General features: G+C 36.7%; 1 protein-coding gene across 1 annotated transcript in view; it reads left to right on the top strand.

The window, feature by feature from the left end:
- Positions 1 to 5597: 5597 nt before the first annotated feature.
- The window catches only part of CYSLTR1 (cysteinyl leukotriene receptor 1), a 49008-nt gene continuing 32161 nt past the window's right edge, over positions 5598 to 22444 (top strand). Inside the window, exon 1 of the mRNA XM_003800450.2 lies at positions 5598 to 5890. The gene's annotated coding sequence lies outside the window, so the exon portion shown is untranslated. The remainder of the gene's footprint in view (positions 5891 to 22444) is intronic.

The raw sequence follows: 22444 nt of genomic DNA on the forward strand, positions 1-22444 counted from the left end.
GCTGGATTCCAACCTGCCAAGTCCAGTGTATGTGTCTGGCACTGTAGCCACTTGAGCCACAAACAGCATTTTTCACATGCATTAGCTCACTTTGATTCCCAGTGCAGAGTGGAAAACATTATCTCTTTAGTCTTATTAATTACAAATGATAAAACTGAGACTCATAAATTTTAAGTGACTTGCTCTGCCCCAGGTCATAACAAAAATAATGAAGTCACAATAAAGCCTAAATCATGGGACTCTAATTTTTTTTTTTTTGCAGTTTTGGCCTGGGCTGGGCTTGAACCCACCCCACCCCCAGTAGGAGGGGGCCAGCGTCCTACTCCTTGAGCTACAGCACCACCCCCAGGACTCCAATTTTTAATCAAATGAATATTTTCCCTTTATCTTCAGCACTCCAGTACCTGAGGTGGTTTTACAAATAGTACTTCACTAATCCCTAAGCCTCATTTTTATACCACTTACACACACACACACACACATACACACCCCTATACACACAGAGAGAAAACATACAAATACACCTGGAAGATGCTTTCATTGTGGTAAACTTAGCTCCAAATATAAAGGTGGAATTTGCAACTCGATACTCACTCATGAGCAAAAATTCCCTGCCCTGGGTGTATAATACCCAACACAACTCCAGATTATCTCAAATTTACCCAAATATCTGTCTCTCAAAAAAATTATTTATAAGATGCCATGCAGTATTTGGGATGAGAGAAAGCACTGGATAGGAGAATAAGATGGAGAAATAAGTAATGAAAAAAAAATTTTTTTTGCAGTTTTTGGCCAGGGCTGGGTTGGGGCTGGCACCCTACTCCTTTGAGCCACAAACACCACCCATGAAATAATTTTACCTACATAATATTTTACAAATTATAAAGCCCATTTATGGCCCTCATTTTATTTGGTTTTTAAATTTTATGACATAGGCAGATCATCTTTTTAAATATTAACACTAAGACTCAGAATAATGAAATAACTTATCTAGAATGGGGGAGAAAATCACCTTTAAAAAGCTTCAAAGCACTTGAGAGAGCCTCTCTGGACCCCACTTCCCCATTTGTAATGTAAGAGGATTGGAATAGATTTATTTATTTGGCAACCTAAACAAGGCTACACTACAGCTAATTTACATTATAAGTTTCCTCATGTTTAGAATGAGAGGAATACATGGACACTCCATGATTCTCTCCAGTTCCAGAAATTTATGAGGGTAGAATCTGTAGGACCCTAGAACTCATTCATAGTTACAGGGAAAGCTGAACCTTGGCCCAGGCTCTGTGTCTCCCAAATCTGGCTTGGGAGTGGGAGTGGTAGGTTGACTCTAAATCTCAACATCCCTTCTGTAGGGGTTAAAATCATCATTATCCCTATTCATTCATTGTGTAATTCAAAGTAAATGTTTCCTATCCAATTCTCCCCATCCATATTGGAAGACCTCTTCTGTGAGAGTCAGGCCATTTCTCTTTAATAGATTTGAATTTCAAAGCATCTAAGAGAGGACTCTCTTCACAAATTACAGTCAAAATCATTTAAGGCTTATGCTAGCAAGTTTTAAAGTAGCAGGAGATTTGAGAAGTTACAGACTTTTGGATCCTCCTAAAATAACTCGTAGTAGACTAGACTCTAGGTACAGTACCACTTTCAGGGGGAATATTGTAGGGATTTCGCAGCAAATTTTCTTTCATTTTCCTGGAAAAACCTAAACTCTACATATTTTAAGTGATTTTAGACAATCCCTCTAATTAAGCAAAGGCCTAGCTTTCACTGAAGGTCTTTGCCTAATTCTTCCATTAGTGGTCCTCTCTTGGAGCAAAGGCTGATGTGGAATAAAGTCCAGATGGCCCCAGTTCATAGGTTTGGAGACTATTAGCAGGTTACCTAATCACACACAACAGACTCTCTCTCACTCCAGCTGCCAAAATGTCCTACCCACCTAGCCCACTTTGCTATCATATCCATCTCTGGCAGGACTCCTGGGAAAATACTTACTAGGGGGAAGTAAGCTGAAGTTTATCATAATCACTACACTTTCTACTTGTACATTTTTTCTTTAGTTACACTTTTATGTATATTTTTTCTTTTGGTTCTGTCAGGGGATAAAAAATGTACAAATCTATGTATAGGGATTACTCGTTCATACTAACCAGATGTTCCCCCCCCCCAAAAAAAATGGCAAAACCCACACATGGAATCACACACACTCAGTGGTGTTTCAACCATGACATAGATCTACACTGAGATAAAAATAAATGTGCATAGGATAAAAATAAATTTTCTTACACTTGATTGGAAATCCAGAAACCTAGATTCTTTTCCCAACTTTGGAACTTAATTATATGACCTTATACTAGTAATACCCTCTACTCCAAGCCAGATACTAATTATAAAATATGTTCTAAATCTCTGCTATGTGATATAATAGCTATATCTAAATGTGGCTATGACATTGAATATCTAAAATGTGGTTACTTTGATTGACCAACAGGATGTTTTCCTTTTATTTTTAATTTACACTTAATGTTAAATAACCACATATGGGTACTGGAAACCTCATTGCCAGTGGTGACAGCACAAAATAATGTGGGGAGTTATATTAGCCACTAAATTACTTAGTGACCTATACCATCTCTCCTAGGTAATTTATACTATTCTGTTTGACAAGATTCATTCAAGCTAATCCAGCATTCCCAGTTAGATTGTTCATACCTCACTACAAATGATAACCCAGGGTTGTTTTATATCCATGAGGTAAGCCCTAGAATAGGAAGAGAGAAAGTGGTGTGAGCCAATCTGATTTGTTTTGACATTACTTCCAGGTTTCCATAAGCTGAAACTAAAATGATCCACTGCTTTTATGAATGGGTGTATGAGTGTATAAAACTGGGGTGTGAGTACAGTAAAATTCTATCCACCCTTCCAAAGTACAATTAGTATTGACTATGGAAATTTTTCAGTCCTAAATAAAAAAAAAATTGACTCATCTTGATTTTGTGGTAAAATGAATGCATCTTGAGAGAGCCTCTTTCATTCTGGTCTCAGTTTCCTCATATGGGAGTGTTGGACTAGATTTATTTATTCAACAGACCAAACAAGGCAATGAGCTAACAGTTGTGGACAGAAAGATGAATTAAACATGTCATACCTTCAGGAATTCAGTTTAATATAAAGTATAACCAAGATTATCGGCTTGGCGCCTGTGGCTCAAGTGGCTAAGGCGCCAGCCACGTACACCCAAGGTGGCGGGTTTGAATCCAGCCCGGGCCCGCCAAACAACAATGATGGCTGCAACCAAAAAATAGCCGGGCATTGTGGTGGGCGCCTATGGTCCCAGCTACTTGGGAGGCAGAGGCAGAAGACTCGCTTGAGCCCAGGAGTTGGAGGTTGCTGTGAGCTGTGATGCCACAGCACTCTACCCAGGGGGACAACTTGAGGCTCCTGTCTCAAAAAAAAAAAAAAAAAGATTATCTCTCACAGCCTTTTTCAGCTCTGCGTCCATGTAAGCTAGGGATTCTGTGACTTGTGCGAATGCTGTATGACTGAAAATTCCTTAACTTTCTATCCAAGTCCTACTTCTTTATGAAAGATTATTTGGTCTTCTCCACCCCAATAAGAAAGTAAAAACTGAAAGGTTTTTGGGAAAGAGTGGGGAGATGGAACTCTCTAGGGAAGGGAACTTCACCCTTTCCTAAAATGATAGAAAATATGATGGTATATATGTAGTAAAAATGGATGTAGAGAAAAAGAAAAGATAAAAAAGTGAGGAAAGGAAGTGAGGAATCTGCTGTCACTTATAGCAAATGTGAAATAAACTGATGCAGCTTTACAAGACAAAGACCCATTTGTGGACGGGTGTAGCACCACCTTTCCCATCACTCAGGAACAGAGAAACAGCTTTAATAAAGGAAACAAGTAGGGGAGCACATAGAAGAACCACAGAGTGCACCCTATCTGCCACAGCTATAGTGATGACATCTTGAAGTCCAAGGTTCTAGCCACTTTCTCTTTTCTTCATTACCTAAGAATGAATTGTCCTTCCACAATAACTCAAAATGCTGATCACATTTCAGACTGGAGGGAAAGTGATTATTCACCCTCTGTCTTCCTTATAAAATTTCCTATAGATCTCTGGGGATCAAAATTCAGTTGAAGAAACACTAGGTAGAATATCAGTTTAGTTAGTAAAACTCCCCGGGAGAAAGATTGGAAAGTCTGGTCTTGAATATGCATGTTACCTTTCCCTTTAATATGGTTGGATGGCCTTTTCTCAGAACTATCACCATCACCATCACCACTAAGGATTCTGCAAAAGGAGAAAAATATTCCAGGAACCTTAAAGCCTTGTACCCAGGTTGGCTGTGAGGTAATTCTCATACATAAAATTTGCAAAGTTTAAGTAAATTACTTTGTTCCTGTAGCAGCTAGGAGGCCAGGAGGCTACTTATGGGCCCACATTTTATAAGTACATCAATGTAGTTATTAATTATGGTGTCATATTACAGAATATTAAAATCACTTCATTTATGCCCATAAATGACTTTGAGTAAATGACTTTGAATAAATGACTTTGTTCCTGCAGCAGCTAGGAGGCCAGGAGGCTACTTATGGGCCCACATTTTATAAGTATATGCCCATAAATGACTTTGAGTAAATGACTTTGAGGTAAATGACTTTGTTCCTGCAGCAGCTAGGAGGCCAAGAGGCTACTTATGGGCCCACATTTTATAAGTACATCAATCTAGTTATTAATTATGGTGTCATATTACAGAGTATTAAAATCACTTCATTTATGCCCATCTCCATATAGAACCTTCTTAATATAACAACATAATGATGCAACCAACTCATTTTAGTCTTACGCATCTCGTTTGCAACATCAAGGTGCCACCCCAGGCTCCAATTAGCACATACCAAACTGCTATGTACCTGTTCTCCAGAAGTCAGCCTAAGCTCTGTACCACTCCAATACTTCAGAGCCTAGATAAAAGCCAAGAGCACTTACCTTGTCCTCAAATTCCTTAAACAGGACAACAAACAGCAAGCTGTATCATTCAAGACCATTTTCAATGGCACAGAAAAAGAAGCCATTTTTTTTTTTTTCCAATAGAGGCAATATATTGCTGTGGGGAATTTGGAAAACAAAACTCAAACTAAGGCACTCACTTTCCAGCACATAAGGTACCAGAAAAGAAAAGGCCTTTCAGAATGTGGATAAAGCCACCAGTGTCAGATGGGAAACAGAAAGAGAGAAAGAAAGAAACAGAGAGATAAAATATATCTTGCTTAAGATCAAGTTTCACATAATGCCACTTATATGAGCATATACTGGTAAGTTTATCTTTTCCTGCCTGCAAATAATCCAACCACTCCTCAGTCATAAATTTCAAAGAGGACTAAGACAAACAGGATATACTTCCTTCTTGCATTCCATCTCAGAATAGTTGAGTTATTTCCTGAAAATTCTATCGCTGGAGCTAGGGATAAAAGCTCATTTATACAATGTCAAATCTCCAGTTTCTATTCTTCCTCTCTCTCTGTCCCTTCCCCTCCCCCCACTTGCAACAGAGAAGCCAAACTCCGAGTGTGCTTTAAACAGTTTGAAAACAAGTCTGAAAGAGGAAGAAGAGTCTGTATATATTAGCTAGCAAATGTGCCCTGCTCTCTTCCCTCTTGAAAACAGCAGTATCTCATCTTTTTAAAGATGCTTGCCTAGAGAGCAGGCACTGTGTGAATAGAGTGTTCTTTTAGGACCCTCTAAGGTATCCAGATTCCGGGGTGCAGCTCACCAATAGGCTTAACTCTGAACGGACTTACTGAAGACTTGAAGATTGCATCTCAGGGTGAACACAAAAGGATCCTACACTGTGAACCTTGGAGCTAGCAGGTAAGGAGTTTCAGTATTTCAGTGTTAGGACCAGAACAATTTGTAGTATAACATTGCCGATGTTAGATGTTAGCAAGTTCCTGGTAGTTGGAAGATAACTAATCTGCTTCCCCTGCTTTATATTAAGCTGCTAGTATAAATTCTTCCTGCTTTATTTCTTGCCCAGAGATAATCTAACCTAGTCTGTCAACAAGTATTATTCAGTGCTTCTGCTATGGCTCAATGTGACAGAATACAGAGGGGACAATCCTCAAGCCTACAGTACCTTTGCAATTAAGCCAGAAATGTAAGACATATTTTAAAATCCTATTTTAAGAACTCAGTGGAGTTTCTCTAATGTAGTGGCAATTTCCTCCAATATAGAATATATGTGTGTGTATATGTGTGTGTGTTTGTGTTATATATAAATATATATATATATATATATATATATTTAGATAAGGCAAGTGGTACCATTTCCATTTTACAAATGAGGAAATAGACTCAGAGATTAAAAATGTTCTTGAAACATACCGCATGACTAGAAATTGATGGGTTTTGACAAGAAACTGCAAAAAGAAAGCTCTCTCAACTATATACGAACATGAGAAAACTGTGTGATCTATTTAGTAACTTTAATATGTTTAACAAAACACAGGTTTACACAGAGCCAGTAATTCATGCATTTTAATTAAAATCTTTGACCAGAAGCATTTTTCTACTTAGTAGCAAAGAAACTGTTTTCAAGAGTAAACAAATGGGTTAGTAGGCGCCACCTACGGAATTCAGTGGTTCCAAAACCTAGAGAGTGGCCACACACCCTATATTTACCAGGTAATTATTTAAAAAGTAAACATAACTAAATCTGGACTTGTTTGTGCATTATTTTAAAAATTGAAATATTTGTATTGTTAAATACTTTATAAAATGCAGTAGACTACATTCTATTTTAAATGTATTAGTGAAATTTGTTTCTAGACAATTTTGAGTTTACAGTATCTATTTCAACAAGACTTAATCATTCAAAAATATATATTTTTGTTATTTTACTATTAATTGCCCAATTAAAACTAGAAGCTACCTGGAAGCATTATATTTACATTCATCTGTATAACAAAAGAATACTAATTCCCAACTCCCCTAATTATTGACTACACTTGCCAGTCTGCTCCTGCAAATAAAAAAGTCAATCTGGGAGTCAGTGAGCACGAAAAGAATGGTAGATTAAGAAAATTTTGCAATTTTCTGGGCGTGGTGGCTCACACCTATAATCCCAGCACTTCAGAGGCCGAGGCCGGTGGATTGCCTAAGCTCACAGGTTTAAGACCAGTCTAAGCTAGAGCAAGACCTTGTCTCTAAAAATAGCCAGGCATTGTGGCTGGTGCCTGTAGTCCCAGCTCCTTGGAAGGCTGAGGCAAGAGAATCACTTGAGCCCAAGAGTTTGAGGTTGCTGTAAGCTATGACACCATGGCACTCTACCCAGAGTGACAAAGTGAAACTGTCTCAAAAAAAAAAAAAAAAAAGAAAGAAAGAAAGAAAGAGAAAAAAGAAAACTTTGCATAGACTGAATCTAGTATTTCAGTACCTCCCAACCCCAAATCATCAATTCTCACTTTTCACTACCTTTTCCCTCCTACACTTAAACATTTTATGCATTTAGGAACTACATATCTAAGGTTAAAGAAAGATTCTTCCACAATACAGAAAAATAAATTTGCCTTTTCAGTGCCACTAGATGATAATAAGGGATACAAAAGGGAAGGCATTGATTCTTAAGCTACATGCCCAACCTTGTAGGTTTAATACCATAAAGAGTATCTATCATAATCTCCAAAATAACATAGTTCTGTATGGATGTCTACTTTGATTCATTTTGTTATTCCTCATTTTCCTACTGAAATATCTCGAATTTGTTTTTATCAAATTTAAAGAAGTGTTGATTAAACTCAATAGAGTATGTGGCACAAAGTAACATAAAACATAGTCCCTGATCTTGGGAAACATAAAGGATTTGTGGATATACAATATATACAGACTGTAAAATTATGAGACAGTAAACTAATGTCATTTTTTTTAATAGTAGAAGAGTTCAGAGAAGAAAGATAACAATGGGCTGGGACCTGTGTAGAAGGTTTTTCAGAGGAGTCAAAATGAGTTAGGGTTAAAATAATATCTAGAATTTGGGACTGTGCAGAGCAAACTAACTGTGCACATAGTGGACAATATATGTTGCTTAAATTCAATGTTAGTCACATAAGTGACGTTAGAAATATATTGTGTCAGGAGCGAGCTTAGCATTTGCAGGGTACATCAAGGAGCCTGACCTGGTTACAGTAAAGGAATTGGGTTAAACAGTAACATGAAACTAATTTGAATAGGAATTTAAGGCTAGATTATTAGATGTTGAGTTGCAGGTCTAATGGGAAACCAACAGCAACATTAAATAGATAAGAACATAATAGAAAACATTTTGAATACATCAATCTGGTAGAATTTCATTGGCTTGACTACATTTAGGAAAACCTGGAGATAGAGGGATCACCTAAATGGTGGAAGTTTGTGAAGCTGTAGGCTAGGTTGGTGACAGTGGAAATGGAATGAAGAGAAACTCAAGAAATATTTGAAAATTAAAAAAAAAAACAGATAAAACTTAGTGAGTGATTAGACACAAACAACATAGGAGAGGAATGCATAATAGTTTTTTTTTTTTTTTCCTGAAATTCTAGACCTGCAAATCAGCAAGGAAAGCGAATGGGAATATTTTCATCTTACAAGGTTGAGGGGAAGTGACAGTGGGTAAAGATTAACTTGAAGGGGAGAAGGCTATATGCTTTTAGGCAAGAGATATACAGAAGCTATGTGACTTCTGGCAGAGGGAGCAAGGAGAAAGAACTATTGTTTTTCAGGACAGGAGGAGAAACAGTTTGAGGGTTATTCGTTGAACATACCTCCTGAGCTGTGGGAGTTAGCCTCAGCATACCTCTTGACAGGCTGATATTGTCAAGAGTCTTTCCCCCACATTCTTCTAGAGTTTTTATCATTTTGTGGCTGAAATTTAAATATTTTACTCATTGCAAGTCAATTTTTATAAGTGAGGAGAGGTGTGGTTCCAGTTTTGGACTTCTAAATATGGCTAACCAGTTCTCTCAGCACCATTCATTAAATAGAGATTCTTTTCCCCATGTATGCTTTTATATGGTTCATCGAGGAAAAGATATGCAGCTGGTTTCATCTCTGAGTACTATATTCTATTCCATAGATCTATGCCTCTATTTTTGTGCCAGTACCATCTGTTTTGATTACTTTAGACTTGTAGTATGACCTGAAGTCTAGTAATGTGACGCCTCCAGATTTGCTTTTATTTTTTAGAATTGTGTTGTTTATTTGGATTTTGTTCTGGTTCCATATGAAATAAAATACTATTTTTTCAAGTTCTTCAAATTATGACATTGGTACTTTAATGGGACTTGCATTAAATCTGTAGATCATATTAGTAAGTTTGAACATTTTCACAATGTTCTCTATTCATAGTTATGAGCTTGGTATGTTCTTCCATTTGTTAACGTCTTTGGCTATTTATTATCTCAAGTTGTCACAGTTCTCCCTGTAGGAATCCTTCATATCCTTTGTTATATATAAACAGATAGTTCATATTCTTTGAAGTTACTGTGACAGGTATTATGTCTTTCCTTTGATTCTCAGCTTGACTGTTATTGGAGTATATGAAGGCTACTGATTTGTGGACATCAACTTTATAACCCAAGGCATTACTGTATTTATTGATTACTTTCAGGAGTGTTGTGGTTGAGTCCCTGGGTTTTTCTAAGTATAAGATTATATCATCAGCTAAGAGAGAGAGATGAGAGAGTTTGACCTCCTCTACCCCCATTTGAATACTCTTGATATGCTTCTCTTCTTTGGTTGCATTGGCTATGGCTTCCAGCATATATATATATATATATATGAGAGAGAGAGAGAGAGAGAGAGAGCGAGCGTGTGATATATATCTCTGTTAAACCCATTTGTTCTAAAGATGTGTTTGAATCTATTGATTTTTTGTTTAGTTTCTGATTTGTCCATTTCTGTCACTAGGGTGTTACTCACCCCAGTTGAGTGACCTCAGTTACTGTAGTGTTGCAGGATATCACATTGTTGAGATTGGTTAGGGTTAATTTTATATATCAAGGAGCATTTAAGTTGGGTGCATAGATTTAGGACTGCAATGTCTTCTTCTCTTATTGTTTCCTTGACCGGTATATACCATCCATATTTGTTTTTCTTTAATATTGTTGGTTTGAAGTACAAAGAACCTTCAAATAAAGTGGCAATTACTGCTTCTTTTTCTGATTTCCATTTGTCCGAAATTTTCCAACCCTTCCCCTGAGTCTTGTTTTGTCCTTGGAGATTAGATGTGTTTCCTGAAGTAAGCATATACTTAGCTTTTACTGTTTTATCCAGTCAGCCATCCTTTGCCTGCCTTTTCAGTGGGGAATTCAGGCCATTCACATTTATTGAGAAAATGGATAATTGTGGTGGAATTCTGTTCATCTTGTTTTGTTGAAGTTTGTTGCTTATTTTTATCACTTGTGTCATTGCGTATGCTAGGCTTTACCCTTAGTTTCTAGATGTCATTAATTTGCTGGTGGTCCATTGTGATGATCAGTGTAAGAACAAGTCTCAGTACTTCCTGCAAAGCTGGTCTTGTGGCAAACATCCTTAAGGTTCTTTTGTCAGTAAAATATTTGATTTCTCTATTGAATTATGTGGTATGATTTGAGGGCCAGTGAGAAGAGCTTTCCCAATTAAATCAGGTGTGAAGAAACCTCCTGAGAGATCTTCATACTAATCAACCTTACAAGAGTTGGTTTCATCAGTCAAAAGGCCAATTGGTAGATGTGTAGTGAGGAAAATATAAAGGCTAAGAAGTATGAGAGACTCAGTAGGTAGTCACATATCCTCATTCCTACAGGAAAAAAAAAAACAATAAAGGAAGCCAGTTAATCTGATTTGATATATACCGACATTTTAAGTTCATTAATTCTTATTGCAATTTTGGTGCTAAAGTACCCTCAAATGACAATTGCTTTTTCCGTGAATTAAGAATTCTACATAAGTTAGTAGAGAAGGCCACCTTATAAGCATAATTTGCACTCTACAAAACTCTTCTATTCTGTTTCTTCATCCTGCCCCATCCTACTCCATTATCATGATCTTATGTGTACTCCACAAGTACTTCTGGATATATATGGGATAAAAGAGAAATAAAAATCTTTAAAATTTTGGGAAAGTTATGGAGAATTCCTCATAATAGTAAATAAAAGACACAAAGCAGAAGGGTAAACATAGGACCTTGGACATTTAAGCACATAGTTCGGTTTCCTTTTGATGAATAAAATGCCATTATCTTATTCAGGATGTTTGTGGAATCAATACATATCAGATATTTAATTACATGTGAGTTATTTAAATGTAACTGGTGGAAAAGGAAAAGGAGTTGAGATATAGACTTAGAGTTCCCTGATGCATTCAGGCTTTATTTTTACCCATCTTTTTTTTCCAGAAAGGAAAGAAAAGTCAAGTTTCAAATAACATTTTGAGATGCTTAGGGTATAAATCTTGTTAAGCTGGAACCCTTCCCAGAAGCCACTTACTACTTCTGTTTCTGAAAAACAACAACAGCAACAAATAGACCTATTTAAATCAGATTTTCAGTACCTTTCAGCCAAAAATATTTTTAACTGATCCAATGCCAACTTACCCAGGAATGAGGCCAATATTGAATGAGACCTGTCTGCACATCCTCCAAAGATACATGGTGTGGTAGTCTTCAGAGGGTGAACATGATTCATGGAGTACCAACGGGAGGCATATAAAGGGTTGTAAGTTTGTATGTAATGACTTTTGCATGTTGTAATCTTTGGGAACCTGGATTCAGATTGAGGAAGAAAATGAAATGAGGGTTGTAGTAGTCAGAATAATGTCCTACTCAAAGATGTGTGCATCCTAATTTTTATCTTGAGATAAAATGCTACCTTAAATTGTAAATAAGATTCTTCAGTTAAGGATCCTGAGATGAAGAGATGATCTTGGGTCATTTGGATGAACTCAATATAACCATGAGTGTATTTATAATAAGGAGGTAGGAAAGGGGGATAATCTATGACCACAGCAGAGGATGCCAGAGTGATGCAGCCACAGGACAAGTCATGTGACAATCTGGAGAAGCCGCCAAAGGCAAGGGATGGATTTAACCTCTAGAACCTCAAGAAGGAATGCAGTTATGCCAACACCTTTGATTTTATCCCAGTAAGACTTATTTTGTACTTCTGATCTCAGGAACTATAAGATAATAACTTTGTGTTGTTTTGAGCCACTACATCAGGTAATATGTTACAACAATAACAGGAAACTTCTACGTTCTAATGTGCTTTATTCTTTTACAAGACCATGGATCTAACTTTTATCTTATTATAAAATTCAGAACCCACTCTATTAATTAGTTCTAGCCTAGAGAAAGTACAATTTTCCAATTATATGTTTAAAAAAGATTGAACCTTTCCAAAACAGTTATTAAGATTTCTCATCAATTTCAGATTTAAACTGTTTTTTTTTTTTTTTACATAATGTGGTCTTTGTGTTGTTATAGATTCAACATGCTAAATGGAATAGAGCTAATAATAATACTCAACCCTCTTTAATGTGTCTTACATACTTATTCCAAATTTCCTATGAAGTCTCCAGACCTCAGAAAATAATAAACCTTCTTTTCATTCCAAATTGGTTACCCTGGATTGATGCCCAGGCACCAGCCACATACACCCGGAGTTGATGGGTTTGAACCCAGCCTGGACCTGCTAAACAACAATAACAACTACAACAACAAAAAAAATAACCAGGTGTTGTAGTGAGTGCCTATAGTCCCAACTAGTTGGGAAACTGAGGCAAGATAATCACTTAATCCCAAGAGTTTGAGGTTGCTATGAGCTGTAATGTCATGACCCTCTACTGAGGGCAACATAGTGAGACTCTGTCTCCAAAAAAAAAAAAAGAAAAAAAGAAAAATTGGTTACCTTTTATGCTTAATCAGAATTTGAATTATTATTTAAGATAAAGGGCCTTTAACAAAAGCAGTCTCCTAGAGAAAAATTATCTTGCTTCCAAGATCCAGGCATCTAAATGTCAACAATTTTGTGGAAAGTCTGAGAGTTAACTGTGAGCAATGACCTGAGAATCTGAGGGAACTTGAAGTTACTGGTAATTAGGCAGAGACTTAACAGATCTCCCTGGGAAAACAAAAAGTAGCCCCTCTAATTACTGTTTTACAAAAAGTTTGAAAATTTGTAAGCTGTCTATAACATATTTCTATCACAAAACTAGGGGTGGGAGTATTTTCCACCATGCAACCACATTCATTCTTATGAACTCCTTAAGATCTCAATTGCCAAAAAAAAAAAAAAAACAACAACTCAATTGCTTTTTCTTTACTTGCATTTCCCCTAAGGTCTGGTGTTATGCATTATTTAACACAATTATACAGCATAAAACATTTGTGGCACAATTCCATGGAAGGCGACACATTGTGCCATTAGCTCTCAGTGTCACAGTCCATGTTCCTTTTGGCTTTGACAGTGTTCTGTGTTTGGAATCCAACTCTCTGACAAAATCATGGTCTGTTTTGATAAGTATGACATTCTCCCCTTAAGAGAAAAATAAAATACTTCAGAAGAAACATCTGAGATCTGGCAACAATGAAGGAATAAGCTCACCTATAGTTTTTAATACCAGCAAGAATACTGCAAAGAATAACCGTTAAATACCACTTAAGAAAGCTACTAATTTTGGGTGGCACCATGGCTCAGTGAGTAGGCCCCGACCATACTGCAACAAAAAAAATAGCCAGGCATTGTGGCAGGTGCCTGCAGTCCCAGCTACTTGGGAGGCTGAGGCAAGATAATCACCTAAGCCCAAGAGCTGGAGCTTGCTGTGAGCTGTGATGCCAGAGCACTCTACTGAGGGAGACAAAGTGAGACTTTGTCTCTAAAAAGAAAAAAGCTACTAATTTTAGTGGTAGGGTTACAATGATGACAGGAAGATCTTTTTGCCCTCCTCACTGAAATCTTTTATTACCACTGGGATCATTAGTAGAAGCCTAATGGTTTATAAAAAAAAAAAAGAATCTCTATAGAGGATAAGTAGTTTTGCTCCATGCTACCTATAAACATTTATTACATAGTTTTCTGTATGCAATCCTCTGTGTTAGGATAGGCTTTGGGATCATAGAGTTTATTAAAAAAAAAAAGGCTGAAATTTTTTTCCTGCCCAAGGAATGGTCACAGTCCCCCTAGGCAAGATTCCTACATGTTAAAAAATACAATTCTAGGTAGTAAAATAGTGACTGCTATATTATTGATACAGATAATAAACAGAATGCAACCTCAAAGACAGTGATCAGAGCGGGATGGGGAGGTTAAAGTAGGTGTTAGTGAGTGGGACCTAAACTGAGCCTAGTTTGAGTAGGAAAGAGAATAATTAAGATTTATATTCGTATGGAGCTTTGTAGTTTATAATACACTCGTCTTTGATCTCTTATTCTCTCATATATTAGTTCAACAAACATTAATGTGCCTGCTGCATCAAAAGACTAATATAGCCAGGCCAGAGGCTCACACCTGTAATCCAAACACTCTGGGAGGACAAGGTGGGCATAATGCTTGAGCTCAGAAGTTTGAGACCAGCCTGAGTAAGAGTCAAGACCCTGTCTCTAAAAAAATTAGCCAGGCATTATGGCAGTCACTTATAGTCCTAGCTACTCAGGAGGGCGAGGCAAGAGGATTTTCTGATCCCAAGAGTTTGAAGTTGCTCTGAGCTATGCCACCATGGCACTTTACCAAGGGTGGCAGTATGAAACTCTGTCTCAAAACAAAAAAGATTAATACAGCACCATCTCTGACCTACCAGAGCTCACATTTATGGGATGAACACCACTACTACCTTTTCCCATTTGACAATAATAAGTACATAGTAAGGAGGAAAGAGGGCATCAAAAAGTTGGCCAAATAAAAGCAGGACCCCTTGGGCAGCACCTGTGGTTCAAAGGAGTAGGGTGCCATCCCCATATGCCAGAGGTGGTAGTTTCAAGCACGGCCTGGGCAAAAACTGAAAAAAAAAAAAACAAAAGTGGGACCCTAATGAGCTGTACTCTCATAAAATCTAAGTTTCTTGAGTGTTGCCACTGCTCAGCAGAAGTAGAGGAAGTATTTGCTATAGGAGGTTGAACTCTGAGTCCCACCTTTCCCTACTTCCTCTTCTACTATGGCCCTACCCTGGTCACCCCACCCTGTTAACAGTCCTCCAACATACACAGACCATCCTGTGAACACTGGCATTATCTAGAAAGGTAGAGGAAATCTTGGGGAGCCATTCAACTTAATAGAATCATAGAACGACATCTAGATAATAATTTAATCTTTTAGTCTCTCCTATTGTTTCAATTCCAAAACATCCATGATCATTCTCACCCAGGCCCTATAGTAAAACACAGCTGTGGTTCTTTGGATTCTCCTTAGTTGCTGACCTAGGCCACTTTTGAAATTTTTTCTTGCCCAACCAGATCATATATGCTTCTTTTAACCTCTTTGCTTTTCCTTCCTGCCCAAATGTATGGATTCCCTCTGTCCCATTGCCTTTCCTTTCTTCTCCAGTAATTCATAAAGTATCCATCCATAAGTCACAGTCTCCTGCACTGTTTGGACATTTCAGGGTTATTTTTAATAGACTCTACCCTCCTAGAAATGTCCAAATTCCATTTCCACTTTCCATAATTATTTAGATTCCTTCACAATAGCACATGCATTTCCATACCAAAAACATCTTCCTCCTTCTGCCCCCACACAACTACCACAGGGAGTTAAATATTCTATTACTCAAAAGCACTTAAAACCACACAGTTCCTCTTACAAAGTTGCCTAATAAGGAGAAGAAAAGACATTTGCTAACATAAATGTGTTCACTGTTTAAATGGGTAAGACAGACATATAAACAAAAAGTAATTATAGCACTACAATAAATAAGAGAATAGAACTATGCACATGGGAACATTTGTAAATAATTATGGCTCACTCCTGCTTGAAGGGCACAAGGTAAGCATGTATGGCACACCTTTTGGGTGCAGAAAACAATGACAAGAGGGATTATAACAAATTCTAATATTGTGACCTGGTTTTTATACACTTACAATAACCTGAAATTAAAAGAAAATAATTATACGTTCAACCAAACCTTTGAAGTATAAGTGGAAATTTTCCAGATTTACCTCTTTGATCAGGTATGGATAAAAGACGATGCATAGATCCTCTTCATCTTATTCAATGTACCACCCTTTGACTAGAACTTCTATATTTTCAGTTTTTTCACTCCCTGATGACCACTACTTCTATCTCAGTGAGTTTTCAAGTCCCTTGATCTCTCTGCTAATTGGTTAAATTTCTTCATGGTTTCACTTTTAACTATCCTTTGGTAGCATTCTTTAATTCCTTACACCATTGTCCTTCCAGGACATTTATTTTAGGGCCCCCATGCTTAGATCAATTTAAGCATTTGTACTTGTTCTCTCCTACAACCACGCTGTGTACTGAGTACTACCAAATTAGATCACACAATCATGCAGACAAGGGACATTAAAAACCTATACTCTAAATGCTCTGTTGAGTCTCATCCCCTTCTTTAGCCATAGTCCTCTCCCATTCCCTTCTAATAAAACCTTCATCCAGTCTTCAAAAGAGTTGAACCCTACCACAGCCCTCCTTTTTTCTCAGCAGATAACATTGCCTCTTACTTTATGAAGAAAATTAAGCTTTGCAGGTATAAGCAAACTCCATCTTTGTGGCTCCACTTTCCAGTTGAACAACAGTTTGTTCAACTGCTTTGATTTGCAGCAGTATATGAGTTAATTTTATGGCAGTATTTGGTGATAGGCCTTACAGAATCTTAAACTTAACTATGTGGTATATTGAAAATAGTACTGGACTGTGAGTCATGTGTCCTGGCTCTGCCACTAATTTTGTGTGTTACTTTCAGTAATTATTTTACCTTTATGTTTCATCAAGTGAGGGAGTTTGGATTAGATGTTCTCAAAGTGCTCTTCCAGTTCCAACATTCTAAACAACTAAGTCATTCAATCTAATACAAGGGAGATGGTAGGGTAATGAAGGGATCAGAATGAGGGAGCAGGGTGGGGAATTACTGTGTACAGCATACCTCTTGCGGGTGGGACATAATTACAAGAAGGACTTTACCTAACAGCCTCAATCAGTGCAACCTCATTCTTGTATCCTCAATGAATCCCAAATAATTAAAAAAAAAAAAACTAAGTCATTCAATCCCAAACATATTTTTAATAGCCATTTCTGCTATTTTCCATTCATTGAATAGCTGTTTGAGAATTGCTTTCAGTATCCTGGTATATACTTTCTTTTCATTGACTTGTTCACAGTAACTTAGTTTACCTTACAGTTGCATGGAAACATAACTTTCTTCTCTTTTCATATTATTTACTCTGTGGTCATGTCTGTTCTCAAATCTTCATGAAAATCTGAACATCAGGACATTTATAAGTTATTCTTTGTCATGCCATTTCTTATTCCAAAAAGTTTGGTGGCCCTGATGCCTCCCCTTACAACTAGAAATCTTATTGATAAGTCCATCATGAATATTGGGGTGTACCTGTACTATAAACAATAATTGTAGGATTTTAAGGCTAAAAAAAAAAAACACCCATTGGGGGTTTACCATGTCCTAAGCCCTGGATTAAACTGCCAAGAACACAAAGATGAGTGAGATATGCTCCCTGTCCTAAGGAAATTCAGTTAACAAAAGTTAAGCCAAGTGCATAAATAGACCTAGTCAAAGCTTGGAAAATACTAATATTGTTGATGAATGCATATAATAACAGGCAGAAAGTAGTAAGTTACATAGTTATATCATGTTTTCATGTTTTGTCATGAAGGACGGAATTTAAAGTTTTAAAAGAGACTGATAAGCTCTTATTTAAAAATCCAGTTTAATTTCTTCTATTACATAATATTTAATATAAACTGATCTTATATCTTTATAAGTATCTTTCTAGATATAAAAGTTAAACTTAGATACACTATCTTTTAAAGATTTCAGTTTAAACTCAAAAAGTTTCGCTCCATTTATTAATTAAATAGTTTAAGGTAGTTTAATCAAAGCTAAGCAGATATTTTATTTTATTCTATTTGTGGTAAAAACATAAGCCATTAATCATGTAATCAAAATCAATTCAATTTAATTCAATTTATTTCAGTTAATAACTTTCCATGTACTATTTACTCGCATAATCATAAGGTCACTTCTAATTCACTCTACTCACTAAGAACACCTACCTGGATATATATTCCTAAGAGGAATATAACTGCATCACTATTTTCTGTAATACTCACATAAATAAAGTCAAGCCTGCTCCTCCACACTCAAGGGTACTCAATATCAGACAACTGAATTGTCTTCCACTTCCTCATTTGGACCTTCATTAATGGTATAATCTGATTTTTTTCAGTAACTTATTTTAGCAGTGCAAAAATCTTCCTTTGCCTGTTGAGCTTCAGCTGCATCCCTAGGTTTTGCTATATTGTGATCTGGAAACCTTATCTGGAATAAAGCCAAAGATCTCTGATAAACCCTTTCTGTTGGAGCATTTGTATGGAGACTCTACACTTTTTCACTTTCCTCTCGCCAGAAAGATTTCTGAGATGAAATAAACATCCACCTCAATCCCCTTGACCAGTCATCTCTACACTGATATTTACAACTCTACACTTTTGTTGCCACTCTTGCAGATTTTTCTAGTTTGACTTTGGACCACATTTTCTTTTGTAGAAATCCCTTATTCCATTGGTCTATTTTTCTATTTTTATACCAATACCATACTATTTTGGTCCCAATAGCCTTTACTATAGTCTTAACTCTGGTAATATAATGCCTTCATATTTGTTCTTTCTGCTTAAGATTGCTTTAATTGTTTGGGCACATTTTTGGCTCCAAATGAAGCGCAGGATTATTTTGTCTAGATCTGTTCAATATGTTCTTAGTATACTGATGGAGATTGTACTGAATCTGTAAATCACTTTGTGCAGTATAGACATTTTAACAATGTTGATTCTACCAATTCATGAGCATAACGTGTTTTTCCATTTGTGTCATCTGTGATTTGTTTCATCAGTGCTTATAGTTCTTACAGCAGAACAGAGAACTCAGGTATAACCATATACCTATAAGCAACTGTTCTTCAACAAAGCAAACAATAACATACACTAGGGAAAACAAACCCTGTTCAATAAATAGTGCTGAGAAAATTGGATAAGTCACAGATGCAGAATAATGAAACAGGACCCCTATCTCTCACCACTTACAAAAATTAATTCAAGAGCATAAAAGACTTAAATGTAAGACATGAAAACATAAAAATTCTAAAATAAAACCTAGGAAACAGTCTTCTAGATACCAGCCTAGGCAAATAATTTATTAGCAAAACCTTAAAAGCAATTAAAGCAATAAAATAAATAAATAAATGAGCCTCAATTAAATTCAAACATTTCTGAATGGCAAGGGAAATAAACAGCAGAGCAAACAGACAATCTAAAAGAATGGGAGAAATATGCAAAAACTATATATCTGATAAAGGCTAATATCCATCTACAAAGAACTAAAACAAATTGACAAGAAAAAAAGAAAAAGAAAGCGCAATAAAAGTGTGCAAAGATATGAACAAAAATCTTTTCAAAAGAAGTTAGATAAATGGCCAAGAAACATGTGAAAAAATGCTCAATGTCACTAATCATAAGGGAAATGCAAACTGAAACTACAATATCACCTTAATTCTTTTTTATTTAAAAAGTCCAACAACAACAAAAATGTGACCTAGGATCTTTTGGAAAAACCTAGATGAAACTAGAGACTATTCTAAGCGAAATATCATGAGAATGAAAAACAAACACCGTATATACTCAGTACTAAATTGTAATTAGCTAATCAACACTTATGTGCATGTATGGAAACAAAACACAACAGAATTCAAGCTAGGTGGGAGGAAGAAGGAGGGGATGAGTAAATTCACATTTAATAGGTACATCATACACTTCCTGGGTGAAAGGCACACTTATGAATTTGACTTCAAATATACAAAATCGAACTATATAACTAAAACTTGTATACCCCTGTAATATTCTGATTTTTTTAAGTCCAAATACAGTAGATGTTGATGTGGAGGCAGACAGAAAATCCTCAGACATTGTTGGTGGATTTGGAAATTAGCACACTGTCTTTGGAAAACAGTATATAGATGCAGGCAGAATGAACACCAAAGACACTATTCTTTGTATTTAAAAAAAGTAAGCTGAGAACAGTGCTTGTGGCTCAAAGGAGTAAGGCACCAGCCCCATATGCTGGAGGTGGAGGGTTCAAACCCAGCCCCGGCCAAAAACTGCAAAAAAAAAGTAAACTGAGTGAGTTGGAACAAAGGAAACTCAGTTAGTTTACCTTTAAACCAGCCACTGCTAAATTTCTTATCTGAGCAAGTATCCTGCTTTTCCTAGAGCTCTGGCCTATTGGGGATACAGCTTACTAAAACCCTTGCTGGGTCTGTGAACACTCTGAAGAAATAATGGCCACAGAAGATTCTATGGCAAGGCCTAGAAAGATACACTAATGAGGCTGTTTGCTGCCCAGTGGACAGTCAAAGCAAATACCCACTGTGGAGATTTGTATTTGGCTGGGACAGAGGTTAAGGGAACTGTTCAAGCCCTGAAATATGGGCAGGAGAGCTTATATCCCTTATCACAGAGGAAGATCCTCTGTGGTGGTGATGAGAGGAAAATTCCTTTCTCCCACCAATTCCTCAGAGGAGATTGATGCCAGTAACATTTTAATCCACAGAGAACTAGCAGAGATTAATACCTCCCTAAGAATCTGTGTGTGTGACCTCAGACAGGAGGCTGCCCCCACACAAGGCTCAATTGCCAGATTCTTTAAGACTGCTAAGTCCTTAAACTTAATTATTATAGAAACAATAGGAGGTTATATGCTCACTTAGGGAAACTCCTGCCTTCTTCATTCCCTTCTTCAACTTAACCTTTGGGCTAATGAGCAAATAGACGTCAATAAAAGCTGAGTGGAAATGACATTCAGGGCCACCATCAGAACCCAGCAAGCAGGCGGTAGTCTCCTGGGTTCCCACCATTAAAACTTATGTGTATCTAGTCTCTTTCTCTCTTGTCATTTCCAAATTTATTTCTTCAGTTGGTAGCTGCCAGATCCACAGGTCTATTTTTTTTTATGTGATCTTTTTTCTTCCTAATGTATATAACTTTATTTTCTTTCCTTTTATTTGGTCATATACACGTAGATCATGAATACATTTGTATACATTTGTGCATCTGTGGGGTACAATGTGTTAATTTTTTATACAATTTGGAGTACTTACATCAAAAATATCAACTAGCTTTCAAAATAAAAAATCAACATAGCTTTTACTTAATTAAACCTCATTTGCTTAATTATTGTGTTAAGACATTTATGTTGTATTCTTAATAAATTTGACTTGTACCCTTGCAACATGCACCATATGTGTGGTCCCACCATTTATCCTCCCTCTATCAAACCTCCCCATCCTCTCATCCCCTCCTCCTCTCTACTTCATTCTGTGCTATAGTTGTGATCCATCTTTCATAAAAAAGTGTGAGTAATTATAAATTGGTTTCATAAGAGTACTGAGTACATTGGAGACTTTTTGCTCCATTCTTGAGATACTTTACTAAGAAGAATATGTTCCAGCTCCATCCTTGTAAACATAAAAGAGGTAAAGTTTCTATTGTTTTTAAGGCTGCATAGTATTCCATGGTACACATATACCACATTTATTAATCCATTCATGGGACGATGGGCACATGGGCTTCTTCCATGACTTGGCAATTATGAAATGAGCTGCAATGAACAATCTGGCACAAATATCTTTGTCACAAAGTGATTTTGAGGGGTTTGGATATGCATCTAGTAAAGGAATTGAAGGATCAAATGGCAGGTCTACTTTTAGATCCCTGAGTGTTCTCCACACTTCTTTACAAAAGGGACATGTTAGCTTGCATTTCCACAAGCAGTGAAGAAGTGGACCCTTTTCTTCACATCCATGCAGGCACCTGTAATTTTGGGATTTTGTTATGTGGAATACTCTTAGTGGAGTTAGATGGTATATCAAACTGGTTTTGATTTGCATTTCTCTGATGATTAAAGATGAAAAATTAAAACAATTTTTCATGTGCCTGTAAACCATATGCCTGTCTTCTTCAGAGAAGCTTCTGTTCAAGTCTCTTGCCCACAATGAAATGGTATCATTTGTTCTATTCTTATTAATAAGTTTGTGTTCTCTGTGAATTCTGGTTATCAGTCCTTTGTCAGAAACAACCTGCAAATATCCTCTCCCATTATGAGAGCTTTCTACTTGCTTTACTTACCGTGTTCTTGGCAGTGCAGAAGCATGTTAGTTTGATCAGATCCCAGTAA

This window comes from Otolemur garnettii, unplaced genomic scaffold (assembly GCF_000181295.1).
Source record: "Otolemur garnettii isolate 467f Iridium unplaced genomic scaffold, OtoGar3 scaffold00175, whole genome shotgun sequence".
Taxonomy (NCBI): Eukaryota; Metazoa; Chordata; class Mammalia; order Primates; family Galagidae; genus Otolemur; species Otolemur garnettii.